Source organism: Primulina tabacum, chromosome 9 (genome assembly GCF_025594145.1).
Source record: "Primulina tabacum isolate GXHZ01 chromosome 9, ASM2559414v2, whole genome shotgun sequence".
In the NCBI taxonomy this organism is placed as follows: Eukaryota; Viridiplantae; Streptophyta; class Magnoliopsida; order Lamiales; family Gesneriaceae; genus Primulina; species Primulina tabacum.
This window is the reverse complement of record NC_134558.1, coordinates 4667157-4681333: the sequence shown is the minus strand read 5'-3', so window position 1 is coordinate 4681333 and position 14177 is coordinate 4667157.

Genomic DNA, 14177 nt, shown 5'->3' with positions numbered 1-14177 from the left:
TGGATTTGTTGAGCTTTTATTAGTATTTCCCAACATCAAGTGACGAAGAAAGTATTAGCTATGTGCTTGGATTAAGGAATAGGAGAAATAAGCTAAATGTTAATGGGCTGGGCTAATTTGAGTAGTGGGCCGAGTATTAGATTTAATTTTATAAATGGTCTAAGAATTCAGTTAGCAAGTGATCATCTTCTTCCTTGCTTCATCTCTGTAATGCTGGATATTACTTTTCGGTGTTCATCAATAAACTTTGTTCCGAGTTCAAAGTGGATGTAGGCGGTTTAAAGCCGAACCACTATAAATACTTGTGTTTTCTTACTTTATGAATTTATCTTCTCTTTTGCATTCTTGATCATTAAAGGTTGATCAATCTTGGGTGTCTTCGGGAATTCGTGTGGTTGTGAAAGGCTCAATATACATAACATTTCCTTTAATTTTTCTCTGCCCTATCCGCCATCCCACTCATTCTGTTTTTCTAATTAGAAAGTCTCTTGCATCTTCTTTTCTTGACAGCTGGTTAGAAGCAAGGCTATCTCAGACGGAAGAATAAGAAGAAGAAAAACCTGTAGAGGTCGGTTCGATTTTCTTGTTTGCTCTGATGAAGACGAAGATGATAGCGGTGTGCGTCAGGCAGGGCAAACGCAAAAACAAATCTGTTCTTGTTTGATATATTCACGTAGACCTTTGTTCAACTTTCAATTCTATTTTAATTCAGCTTCCAAAAATTAAAAACCCAAATAAAAAGCTCAAAATAAATAAAATAAGCAGAGACTAAACCCGCCTAGACCGACTAATTAGCACATTTTCGGTGCGGTCGGTCGCCGCCAGCGTCTCAACTTAGAACATTGATAAGAAATGGACAAAATAGGGAAACGGGAGAGTGAAATGTGGGGCAAAGAAGGAAAGAGGGGTGGTGTGGACGAGTCATCAAAGTCTTCCTAAATCGTAGAGATTGTGATTGATTCGACTTGTTTCCTTTGGCTTTTTCCCCTCCCCTCTTTCTTCCTTGTCATCTCTAATTTCTCTCACACTTGCATTTACTCTTTTAACCTCCTTCTTTTTTCTTTTATAATAACATTAATAATAATAATAATAGACAAAAAATTTGTGTGAGACGGTCTCACGGATCGTATTTTATTAGACAAATCTATTATTTGGGACATCCATGAAAAAATATTACTTTTTATGCTAAGAGTATTAATTTTTATTGTGAATATTAGTAGGGTTGACCCGTCTCACAGAAAAAAATTCGTGAGACCGTCTCACAAAAGACCCACTCATAATAATAATATATTTTTAACTTTGTGTTGAGGATCGGGTTGAGTTTAGAAGAGGGGTTGAATAAACTCAACGGCAAACTTAATTGATTTTCCAGAATGATGTGCTAGAATCCTGTTAAAGATACTAGCAGATTTTTGTTCAACTTTAAAGACCAGCAGATCACAAGAGAATGTGCGGAAACGATATGTTGGTTAGTGGGTGAAAAATAATGAAACAGAAAAACAGTAGATGGCACAGGGTTTGTTTCTGGAAGTTCGAAGATGAATCTTCTACGTCTCCCCTTCTTCTGTTTCCAGAAGGTATCACTAAAAGACTTTGGTGAATACAGTACAGCAGTTGTACACACCCACTTCAACAGGACTTACCATTCTCCTACTGAAACTCTTAGTTTTACAACTCAACTACTTGAATGATCTTAAGTTCTGGAAAGGACTCTTTTCCAGTTACAGATTCTTCTACTAATGAGATAATGAAGTGAATAGCTTAAGAAGATATAATGAAAATAGCTAGCACAATATGATCTCAAGTGATCAAATGTATGCAATGAAGCGTGTGCTGCTCTTTCAGTGTTGAGCTTTTGAGATAGCTGAAAGTTCTAGCAATGCTCGAATGATATTTTTCTGATTGAGATTCGTTCACTTCTTTTCTTGAAAAGTCCTTCGTCTCCATATATAGGCTTCATCCAACGTTTTAAAATCTGAACAGCTCTTTTGACTTTTCAGTGGTTCAGTTTTATTGCTGAAAATGGACCCTGCAGAATACATTAAAGCAATCAGTCTCAGTTCATACCAAAAATGGTAAGCCGTCTTAAATGTTCCCAGTACAACATTTAATGGCATTTAATGAAGCAATAAATGCTAGTATCACGTTAATAGATCAACGGTAATATTTAAAGACTTGAGATACACAAAATTCTGCTAGTGTCAATTTCGAGTTTTGTATTCCTTCTAGTTCTGGTTTTAGCTAAGAAGTCACTTGTTAAGTAGATTAAGAAGTACTTGATAAGTGCTGCTACAGGTTTTAGCGCGGTACAAGTGCTTCTGATTTTCTGCTTATTTATATCTACTGGTTTTATGCTTAAGCCAGCATCTACTGGTTTTGTACTAGCATCTCCACAATAAAATTAAGTCTAACACTTTGTTTTTCCTTCAATTTATCAGCATTTAGATTTTAGAATCCAATGAATTATTTGCATTTGTGCAAGCAACGGAAGACTTTGAATTGTTGCTTTGTGGCTAAGAAACTAGTAACGACGTTTTCAAGATGGAAATAGAGGATTTTGAAATTTTCATATATATTTTTACCATCGTATATATTAAATTAGTACATAATCGATTTTCAAGAAATTTTGAGTCTATCAAATATGATGATGGTAAGATTGCAATATGAACATGTTTTATATTGGGTCCTTTTTAGTGTCCGGTAACGGAGTAAGGGGTATATTGATTCTAGATTTTTAATGATTTTTGTGAAGTTTAAAAGATTAGAATTATTTAATCTAGACTTTTACTCACTCCGCAAAGTTTAGTGGTATTTGATAAGTTCAAATCTTGTCGAAATTTAAAGATGAAGTCTCACCTTTTAAAAATAAAATCTCTATAATATTATCAACTTGAACTTGATATGAGTTTCGAATATTTGGAGGATTAGACTCATTAAAGTGAATAGAAATAAAAGATGAACAGATACTCGAGATACAGAGGGCACAAACATAGAGAAAAATGAAAATGCAGAATCATTCATGTACAGCGCTTCCAGTAGAAGACATAACTTGGATAAACAAGAAAGAATTTAGAGTTTCACTAGAGAGGAAATAAACAACTTCAAAAGGGAAATCACGCTAACCACGCTGAGATTTTCTTATTATTTCTTAGATTTTATTCTTATGAATTCAAACATTTTGTTTTTGGTTTGTTTTGATTTTATGAAATAAATTCTTTATGCTAAGACCACAATATGGTCAAAAATATTTTGTTTGATATTTTGTTCTATTTTCAGCAAATTATTATTTTTAATTTTAATTATTTATTGATATTGGCTTAATATTTCTTGTTGATAGTCTGATCACATATTTACATGTATGTTGATTAATCACGAATCCAAATATGTATGGTTAAATATAACAACAAATATGTTAATCAACACATGATTAAACTGACTAAAAATTGTACTCGATTTCAGTGTGCGGTTTTATGTGAAAACCGAAATTTCACAAAAATTTAATGCATTTAGATCTAATTAAATTCAATTAGTAATAATTTGACTGTTAGATTTAAATAGATTTATTAATTTGGGGAATCGTTTAATAAATAAATTGATGATTTCACCGTGATTGTCATGAATTAAATAATTAACTGAACTTTAACATCTGTCAATATAGTAGAGTTTGTTATCGTTGTGTGTCTTAGTTATATATTTGAAGTTGAATCTCTCCTTAGTCTTTGAATCCATCGTTTTTTATTGAAATTATTTTATTTAATAGTTTAGATTAATAATTCATATATTCTCTTTTATTTATTTTTTTAAGTTTAAGTTAAGTGGTAAAAAAATCTAGTAATTAATATTAGTCTATGTGTGATCGATATTTGGATTAAATTTTTTCCCCTAATAATCAGTTTATGTCGAGCGTTGTTGAAGCGACGAGCTTACAATGTAAATTTCATATCAAGCTTGAGGGCACACATAATCAAGACTCATATGTAATATTCTATGATACTTACTATGGCCACTCTTTGATGATTGCTTCTCCATAGTCAAGTTATAGACAATAAATTTATCGCTTACTGAAGGGCAAACCAGTGTTCTTTTTCATTTTTTACTTTCTTTAAGTATTTTTTATTCTAATATTTTATTTTGTTTTTTTTTATTTTATAGGTTTTGAATTCTCAGCAGTGACTTGATTTGCACCCCGATGATTTATCAAGATAAAGGATTATCACTTGAGTATTTCTAGCAGCATATTCTCCAATGGTTATTCAAAGTTATGACAATGTCAGGGAAGTGTTTTTGTTATTTATTATTTTCTTGTTTTTGTTTTATCATAGCATGACACTGAGGACATTGTCGATCTTTAACGTAAGGGAAGATTGATTATTTTGTTTAACGTCACAACAAGTAGTGTGTGTTTTAATGTTTAATCATTGAAAATGATTTTATTTTATGGCTTTTCTTTGAGAAACTCCACTTGTGATTACATGACACACTATTTGACATATTTTTTATCACCCAAGATATTGAATCACATCTAAAATTGATTGAGATAAGTTGTAATTTTAGCTGGATTTGAACATGAAGTAGTTTTGTATCATATTTTGAGACATCGTATATACACTTTAAGTCAAAATTATATGAATTAATTTTGAATTGGCAAGAGGTGAGCTGATGAAAAAAAGGAACAATCCAGAACTTTTATGATTATCTTTCAAGGTGAAAATACGGAAAAGAATAACTTAGGAATGATTTATGCGATCCTTTGACTCTTTGAGCGTTTCAAGCATACCCAATCCATCATTCATATATATAATATCCCTTTTTGAGCCTAATAAATCGAATGAAGTGTGTCAAATAATGAAGTGTGTCAAAGGCATACAATCAGCCCTCTTCGTATATCTTTCAAAATCCAACATCAACTACCAATTTTAGCTCATACATTATTCCTTTACCTTAATTTTGAGATAAATAAACCCTTTAGTGATTTAGAATTTCAATAACTCTTATGTGTTGACAATATATCAGAAGAATTGGAGGAGTTTGCAAAAAAAAGAAAAAAAAAGAAAGAGAAGGAGATTGATGGAAAAAAATAATGATAAAAGAAAGGAGGAGGAAGGAATGTTGTATAGTATGGTGATTGAAAAGAAATAAAATGAAATGTTGTTGAGAATTGAAAAAAAAATGAAGAATAAAAAAAAGTTGAAGGAAGATGAAAAAAAGTTGGAAGATGATCAAATCTGCAGTATTATGTAAAAAAAGCTGGAAAAGGAAAAAAAAAATGTTGGAACATTTCATGTTCGCAATCTTGTTTGATTTTGATGTGAACAAAACTTTTTATTTTGTTAATAATGAACTTACCTAAGTGTGCAGTTAGCTGAACGTAACTGAAGCTAAGAATGCAAACTGAAAGTACCAACTGATTAATTGAATTGAACCAGCTCAATTGATGAATCGTAAACCAGCTCAACTGATTATCCAACTGAAGTCAACTGAAAGAGTGAAATCAGTTCAACTAACGAGTCAACTAATTTCACCAGCCCAACTGAAGATCGGTTCAGATGACCAGTTCAGAACATCAGTTAGAACCAATTAGTTGCAGAACACGACAAGCTTATTCAATGGAATCCAGCTGTGCGCACTGAGAAAAAGCTTTTGTCCAGTCAAAGGACAATAATAGATGTTGCGTCAGTGCTTAAAGCCAAAACGTTCCAGAATGGCTGTCAGAAAGTACAAGACAAATATTGAGGGACGGATTCAAAATGCAACGGATACAATAATTGAGTCTCGCTGTACGATCAAGCTTCGCGGCTATAAATAGAAGATGAAGAACAATGAAGACTATGAACAAGAAGTGTGTGAAGTTCTAAAGAGAAATAGGGCATGCCAACTGCTTAGTATAGAAGCAAAAATTCTCAATGTATGAGAACACCTTCTCGTTATATTCATTGTTCAGTTCTCACACACACACGCACACACAATCACTCACATATATTAGAGAGTAGAGCTTAAAAATCAGTTGAGTGAGTCTTGCACAAAGACATAAAACTTGTGTATGTAGTCTTTAACACACATACGTTAAACAAGTGTTGGCTGGAAGATGTTGTCCTCAGTCTAGGCTAGGAGTTCATTTAGGCAGTAGGATAAGTCCTAAACCGATTTGATTAGTACAAGGTGTTGTATAAATCAAAGTCTTCTAGTGAATCCTACCCGAGGTGGTAGAAGGGGTGACGTAGGAGTAATTGAAATCTCCGAACATCCATAAACATATCTTGTGTATTTAACCAATTAACTTTTGTTTTAAACTAATTTGATCAGTTCAGTTGATATCAGTTCAGTTCTCACCATAACTAAACTCATACAAACTCGAACTTATTCCTCTTAAATCAGTTAACCAGTTTACACAAGTTAAAAGTCTTTAAAATATATCAGCTTTCTTCACGAAGGATTATTTCGAGTATTTTTCGCTTGGTTTGTAACCAAACTCGATCTAATTTATCGGTGTTTACATTCTTAGAACACGAGCAATTGCAGCTCATTGAGAATATTGTGTTTGAAGAACCCTCGAAGATGCCCGAACCTATCCAGCAAAAAAGATGAGGGAAGATGAACGAAAGTATGAGGTATATAAAAAAAGGATGAATGATGTCATATAACAATAAGCTGATCGAAGAACTAAAGTTAAATGATGAAAGTAGAATGAATATGAAAAAGTTAGATCAAGGATGATGAAATTCAATAAGGTGAGGAAGATAAGAGATAAAGGAGTACGTTGTATGATTAAATATTTATTTTCTCTCATTTTGAATCTCCATACTTTTATTGTAACCGTGAATCATGGCCTAACATTAAAAACTTGAAAATACCTATTGATCGGTCATAATCCTTCAACATTTAGTAGGAAATGGTATGAAAGATTAACTTATGGAGTGTTTCATGCAAAATAAATTTAGCAATCGTTGAAGTGAAACACCATTGAAGAATATGAGTTTTGACTTCCGTACTACAAGTCTCAATATCTTGATCTTTTCTAGTGAATGTTTTAGTTTTGAATTTGCAATGAAAGTGAATTTTATGATTTCCGAAGTTTGATCCTTTGATTGAGTGTGACGGAATTTGGTGGATTAAAAAGTTATTGATTGTCTCATTTTTGTAGAGATCATCGAATATTCATCTCCTATATTTTTATTCTCTGATTTGTCTGAGGAATAACAAATGTCAAGTGTTGAGGGATTGATAAGTCCAAATCCTATCGAATTTTAGGGATTTCATTTTCATGCTTATCTTGAATTTTCATTCTTTATTTTGTGCTTATTTGATTTATTATTTTTAAATATTAATTAAAGACGAAAAAACCCTATTTTTGGAGATAAGATGATTGTAAAAGAATTCAAAAAACACAAAATACGAAAATAAAGGAAATAAACTATTTTTATATTTTATTAACGTGAGAATCTTAGAGTTTCGAAAAAAATATAGGCAAACCTTGATAGAAATGAAGTCTCATCTTTTAAAAATAAAATATCTACGATCTTATCAACAACTTGAACTTGATATGAGTTCAAAAATTTGGAGATTATGCCCATTAAGGTTAGAAGAAATAAAAGGTGAACGGATACTTAAGACACAAAGAAAACAATGGGACTTTCTTATTCCTTTCTAAATTTTATTTTATAAATTCAAAAATTGTGTTTTTCTTTGTTTTGATTTTATGGAATAAATTTCTTTAAGCTAAGACCACAATAGAGCCAGACAATACTTTATTTGATATTTGGTTTTATTTTAATTATATTATTTTTCTTGATTTTAATTATCGTTTGATGTTGTTTAATATTTCTTGTTAATAGTCTGATCACCTATTTACATGTATGTTAATTAATCACAAATCAAAAGATAATTGCTTTAATATAGCAACAAAGATGTCAACCAACACATGATCAAACTGAGTAAAAATAAAAATAGTACCCGGTTTCAATGTGCGGTTTTAGGTGAAAACTGAAATTCCACAATGATTTAATGCAGTTAGATCTAATTAAATTCAATTAGAAATAATCACACTGTTATATTTAAATAGTTTTATTAACTCAAGGAATCGTTTAACAAATAAATTGGGGATTTCACCGTTGATGCGATCCAGGTTAAATGGGTGAGCCGGATCGGATGCTCCACCGGATCAAATCAATAATTTATAGTGTTGTTTAGGAAAATGAGCAAAGTAGATGACTTCGATCGTGACCTGCACACAATAAAAGAAACTCGTGAATGGGCGCCGGAGGGGTGTCCGGCGTGGCCACATCCGATGCTTAAGTCAGCAGGTTGAAGATGAGAGAAAATGGCGATATATGTGCGAATATATGTGAGTGCCAATGCTCAGGATTTTTCCCCACTCTTTAAATGAGAAACATACATGCTATTTATAGGAGGAAATATCATGATTACTTCGACTTTCGTGTACACCTACCACTCATAGCCTTTGATGTTGACTTTCTGTCAAGCCACCCTACCTCTGATAGCTTCTCTGACACGCCAAACCCATGTAGTTCTGACAGATAAGACTGCCCATACCGATACACTCGAGTATGGTGCGCTTCTCGAGGTAGTCCGAGTAGAAAGTTTCCGGGAGCTTGCATGAGAGCCCGGGCTATGATGATGGCCCGGGAAGAAATGGAATGCCCGGGAAGCTGGCTATGATCTGGGCTTCCCATTTAATTAACCGGGTTAAAGACGACCCGGATCCTTATGGGGGTATCACCACCCATCCCTAAAATAGTCGGGATAGAGCTTGACTCGCTGTCCCGATCAGTTATACTTTGTACTTTTGTTGAAACATAATTTAGAGTGTGTAAGAGCATCGGAGGCTTCAAATGTCCTATAGATGAAATGGGGTACCGGGGTCTGATACAACCCGGGTTTTGAATGAGGCGCCGGGACCTTATTTTTCATGGGCTTAATAAATGGTGTCGGGGCCTCATATCTCTCGGGCTTTGAATATAGTGTCTTTAGTATTATCGGGTAGTCCAAAGAGTATCATTATTACCCATGCTTTAGCATTTATGCCGCCGAAAATCGTTCCATATTCCAAGGATCCGATAAGTCTGACATATTGACATTCGTGCACGTCCTTTCATATGCCCGGTACAATTTACGAGGGACATCTTGATCGTCCACGTGTATCTAGATTAGCGACAGAGATCTCCCCTCGCCCATATATATTAGCCCTCCTCATTTTCAAAAATTAATTTCAAATTCAAATTTGCGGCGAAGCTCTTGCAAATTTTCCTCTCAGCTTTCCGGCGTGTAAACTCCTCTATCTCCGGCGACTTGGTACCACTGAAACTAGTCCCTTCAAAAACTCGTAAGTTACTTTTCTATAATCCATGTCTAATTCTACTTCCTCCACCTCAGGAGCCAATGCGCGAGGCTCATCTGGGTATGAGTCCATCGCGATGCGCTCCGATTCCCCCCTTCTCCTCCTCGCCATCGTTTTGCTCAAACTTCTAAAAAGCCTGCAGCCCACCAAACTAAACCTTCTTCTTCGGGCACTTCACGGGTCCTGAAGAAGGACAAGGGTAAGGGCAAAGCCCGTGCTTCTGACCATCCTTCTATTGAGGCCCCGGGAGTTCCTTGGTTCTCCTCAATGAGCAGCACTTTGCGCTCAGGGGCGGACGAGGAGCTCCGGGTTCAGGGGTCTATCCCTTCTGCTTTTTCCATTCTGATTCTCGGTCCTTCCGATAGAGCCAATAACCCTCCTCCCGGGTACACCACTTTCTTTCGGGACCAAGTCAGAAGTGGTCTTCGTTTTCCCCTCCCTCCGTTTTATATCGAGGTTGCTGAATTCTTTGGCGTGCCCATTAACCAATTTCATCTGAATTCCTTCCGCATTATGGCCTCGGCCTATATTCTTTTCAAAATGAATAATCTCCTTATCACTCCCCTTATTCTCCACTATTTTTTTCGTTTGTAGATTGGGAGATAATGCCTTCTCCCTCACTGCCCGACTAAATGCCCGGTTCCTTGATGACATCCCTTCTTCCCAGAAGGGGTGGAAAGGAAGATTCTTTTATATTCGACTCCCGGGTCCTCTCTCCTGTTTAACAGAGTTTCTTACTTCCCTTCCTCAACAACCCACCCTTCCCCGGGCCTACAAATTTGAGGATTTTTATACCCGGAGCCAAGACTTGGTAGAGGGCAAAAGATACTCCTCCTCTATCCTTATTTCCCAGGAGAATCTGGTTGCATATGGGTTGAGTGCCTGGGCTGAAGACCCCATAGATCGAGCGATTGATGAGGCGGCTGGCTCGGGCTCTCAGCCCGATAACTCTATTTTCCTTGTCTTGTCTTTCCTATTCTTTATTTATGTTTCTTAGGTGATACCCTTTGTTTTTTCATAAATGCAGACAAGATGCAAGAAGCTTTCGCAAAAAAGTGGGAGGCTGAGCGGCTAGCCAAGGAGAAGAAACTGGCAGCACGGAAGGCTGCTGCTGAAAAGATGAAACAAGCACCAGGAGTTGATTCTGGTTGAAGATGATCAGGCAGGAGACCAAGGTTCTTCCCGGGCAAGCCAATCCAACACCCCTTCCCTCCAACAGGCCCTTCAGGAGCCACTCCAAGAGCCCTCCCTATCCGAGCAGCCTACCCAGGGCCAGCATCTTCACAGCAGGGGCTACAACACTCGGGGTGAACCTTATTAGGCAGATGTTGATCCCTGCCGAGGAGGCTTTTCTGAAGAGCTCCACCCCGGGTCCTCGGTTCCTCGAGGGCTCAAACAGGCTTCTATCAGTAAGTTTCCTTACCCTTCTTTCCTCTTTTTTTTCTTGTTTGTTTCTAACCTCTTTCTTACAAAACAGGGCATGCAAATGCTGATATCAGCCTTCGAGGAGGTAGCTGCCATAGCTACTCGGCAGGCTCCCCAAGTCCGGGCTTCCAGAGAGATCCACGATCGCCTCCAGGGAGAGATTGCCCGGCTGAAAGGGCTCCATGAAGAAGACAAGGCTGCCCTTCACGCCTCCCTGGATGTAGCCCGGGATGATTTACAAGAAAGTCTTGTCCGGGAGAAATCCCTTCAAGAACACGTCTCGTTTCTTGAAGGCAAGAATAAATCCCTGGCAGAGGGTATGACTGAGCAGACGTCCCGGTCGGATGCCGCAGAGGAGGCTCTGGCTGAGGCTGAGCGAAAGAGGGAGCAACTTCAGACCTCCTTCCTCACCTCCCCAGAATTCAAGGCAGCAGTTGAGGATCGGGCTTATCCTCTTTTCAAGACTGGTTTCAACAAATGTCGCAAACAATTTGAAGAGGTCGGGCTCTTGCCTAAGGATAAGTCTAACTTCCCAGACTTTAGGCTAGCCATTGCATCACTTCCAAAGGCCGGGGAGGAGGAGAAAGAAGACTCCGAGGACGTAGAAGATCAGCCAGGGTCCGCGCACTCCGGACATAGAATAGGATTTGTACTTGCGTTTCTCTTCTTTTTCCTGCTCTTACTTGTAATTCCTCGGCCTTCGGGCCTTCTTTTTTTAATGAAATCTTCATTTTCCCTTTATCATTTTTGCAGTCATATCCTGATAAATCTTCAAAGACCCGAGTAATATAATTTCTTGTGTACAAAATAATTAGGAAATTTTCTAAGTGTTGTGATTTAACCGATAACTTCAAATGAGTACCCGGGATCTTGATCCTTATAATGAATAAAATGCCTCATAATCAGTAAGTGACCCAGATGTAAGCAAACTTAAACCCGGATATTGGTGCATATAACCAAAATGGGAAAATCAGGCAAGAAAGCAAATACCGGGATTTAGATTGGTCGAGGTGTGGTGCTTCGAGCCAGGGTGTAGTGCCCTGGGCTTTTGAATAACCAAGGTGCGGAGCCTTGGGCCGGGGAGCATGTCCCGGGACTTGAGAATGGTCGAGGTGCGGAGCCCCGAGCCAGGGTGTAGTGCCCTGGGCTTATGAATAACCAAGGTGCGGAGCCTTGGGCCAGGGTGTAGTGCCCTGGGCTTATGAATAACCAAGGTGCGGAGCCTTGGGCCAGGGAGCATATCCCGGGACTTGAGAATGGTCGAGGTGCGGAGCCCCGAGCCAGGGTGTAGTGCCCTGGGTTTATGAATAACCAAGGTGTGGAGCCTTGGGTCGGGGAGCATGTCCCGGAACTTGGGAGTGGTCGAGGTGCGCAGCCCCGAGCCAGGGTGTAGTGCCCTAGGCTTATGAATAACCAAGGTGCGGAGCCTTGGGCCGGGGAGCATGTCCCGGGACTTGAGAGTGGTCGAGGTGCGGAGCCCCGAGCCAGGGTGTAGTGCCCTGGGCTTAGATAATGTGCCGGGGCCTCGTGTCTCCCGGACTTAAAATAATGTGTCAGGGCCTCATACCTCCCGGACTTTCAACCTTTTTGCTCCTCCTGCTATACTAGTTTTATTAAAAATCAAATCACTAACCTGGAAATATTGAATCCAAATTCATTTTCTGTAGAGTGAAACTTCTCTGGTTGAGCTAAATTAGGTGACTAATATAGCTGTATGCTACTGAGTGCATAGTAAATGATCTCATGCCAATTAGGGATAGCTGCTGAGCTTTGAGCCCATATGAAATCCACATATAAGATCTGTGTGTCGAGCTGGTCGGACTTACTTTTGAATGGAAACCATATCTACGTCTTGAGCTCAAGTTCCCACAGACGGCGCCAATGATGCGATCCGGGTTAAATGGGTGAGCCGGGTCGGATGCTCCACCGGATCAAATCAATAATTTATAGTGTTGTTTAGGAAAATGAGCAAAGTAGATGACTTCGATCGTGACCTGCACACAATAAAAGAACTCGTGAATGGGCGCCGGAGGGGTGTCCGACGTGGCCACTCCGATGCTTAAGTCAGCAGGTTGAAGATGAGAGAAAATGGCGATATATATGCGAATATATGTGAGTGCCAATGCTCAGGATTTTTCCCCCCTCTTTAAATGAGAAACATACATGCTATTTATAGGAGGAAATATCATGATTACTTCGATTTTCGTGTACACCTACCACTCATAGCCTTTGATGTTGACTTTCTGTTAAGCCACCCTACCTCTGATAGCTTCTCTGACACGCCAAACCTCTGTAGTTCTGACAGATAAGACTGCCCATACCGATACACTCGAGTATGGTGCGCTTCTCGAGGTAGCCCGAGTAGAAAGTTCCCGGGAGCTTGCATGAGAGCCCGGGCTATGATGATGGCCCGGGAAGAAATGGAATGCCCGGGAAGCTGGCTATGATCTGGGCTTCCCATTTAATAAACCGGGTTAAAGACGACCCGGATCCTTATGAGGGTATCAACCGTGATTATCAAGAATTAATAATTAATTGAATTTTAACATGTGTCAACTTAGTAGAGTCCGGTATCGTTGTGTATTTTAGTTATTTATTTGAAGTTGAATATGTCATTGGTCTTTGAATCAATCGTTTTTTATTGAAATTGTTTTATTTAATAGTTTAGTCTAATAATTCATATATCTCTTTTTATTTATTTATTTTAGTTAAGTTAAGTGATTAAAATTTAGTATTAGTCTCCATTGGATCAATACTTGGGCTCATCATCCATTTAATATAATTTGACATATTTCGCTTGCTTCATTTATTCTTAATCAAAATCGTCGGTCAATATTTAATGTAAACTTTTGCAGAGTCTTAAAAAGTCATGTTATATTCAAAATTAACTTTTAAAAACTTTACAAAAGTGTAGATGTATTCAAAATATCAATAAAATTTTAATCATTACATGTAATTCTATTAAGTGCAGGAATCAAAGCCTAAGATACAAAAATAAAATATCAAAAAATATATTTGATTCAACCTAAAGATTTAGAAAAACATTTAATTGACAAATATCTCAAAATCACAAACTCACATTCATTTCAATTAAATATAATATCAATACAAACACTAGTTAATTTATCTTTTCCATATGTTTTCCTTTTCTTTGGAGTTATTATTTTTTTATTGCTGAGATTATTTTAAAATTAAATTATTAACTTAATTCATTTTATTTTTTGAGTTTGATTACAAAAACTAACGAAATTTAGAATTATATTTGTTCATCTTTCGTAAATTAAATCAATAAATAAAAAATATTTATATCGATATATAAGAATATTTTAAATAAATAAAAGTTATATACATTTATATGTTAGTTCAAAGAAATTTAAAAAATAACAATCATAAATTA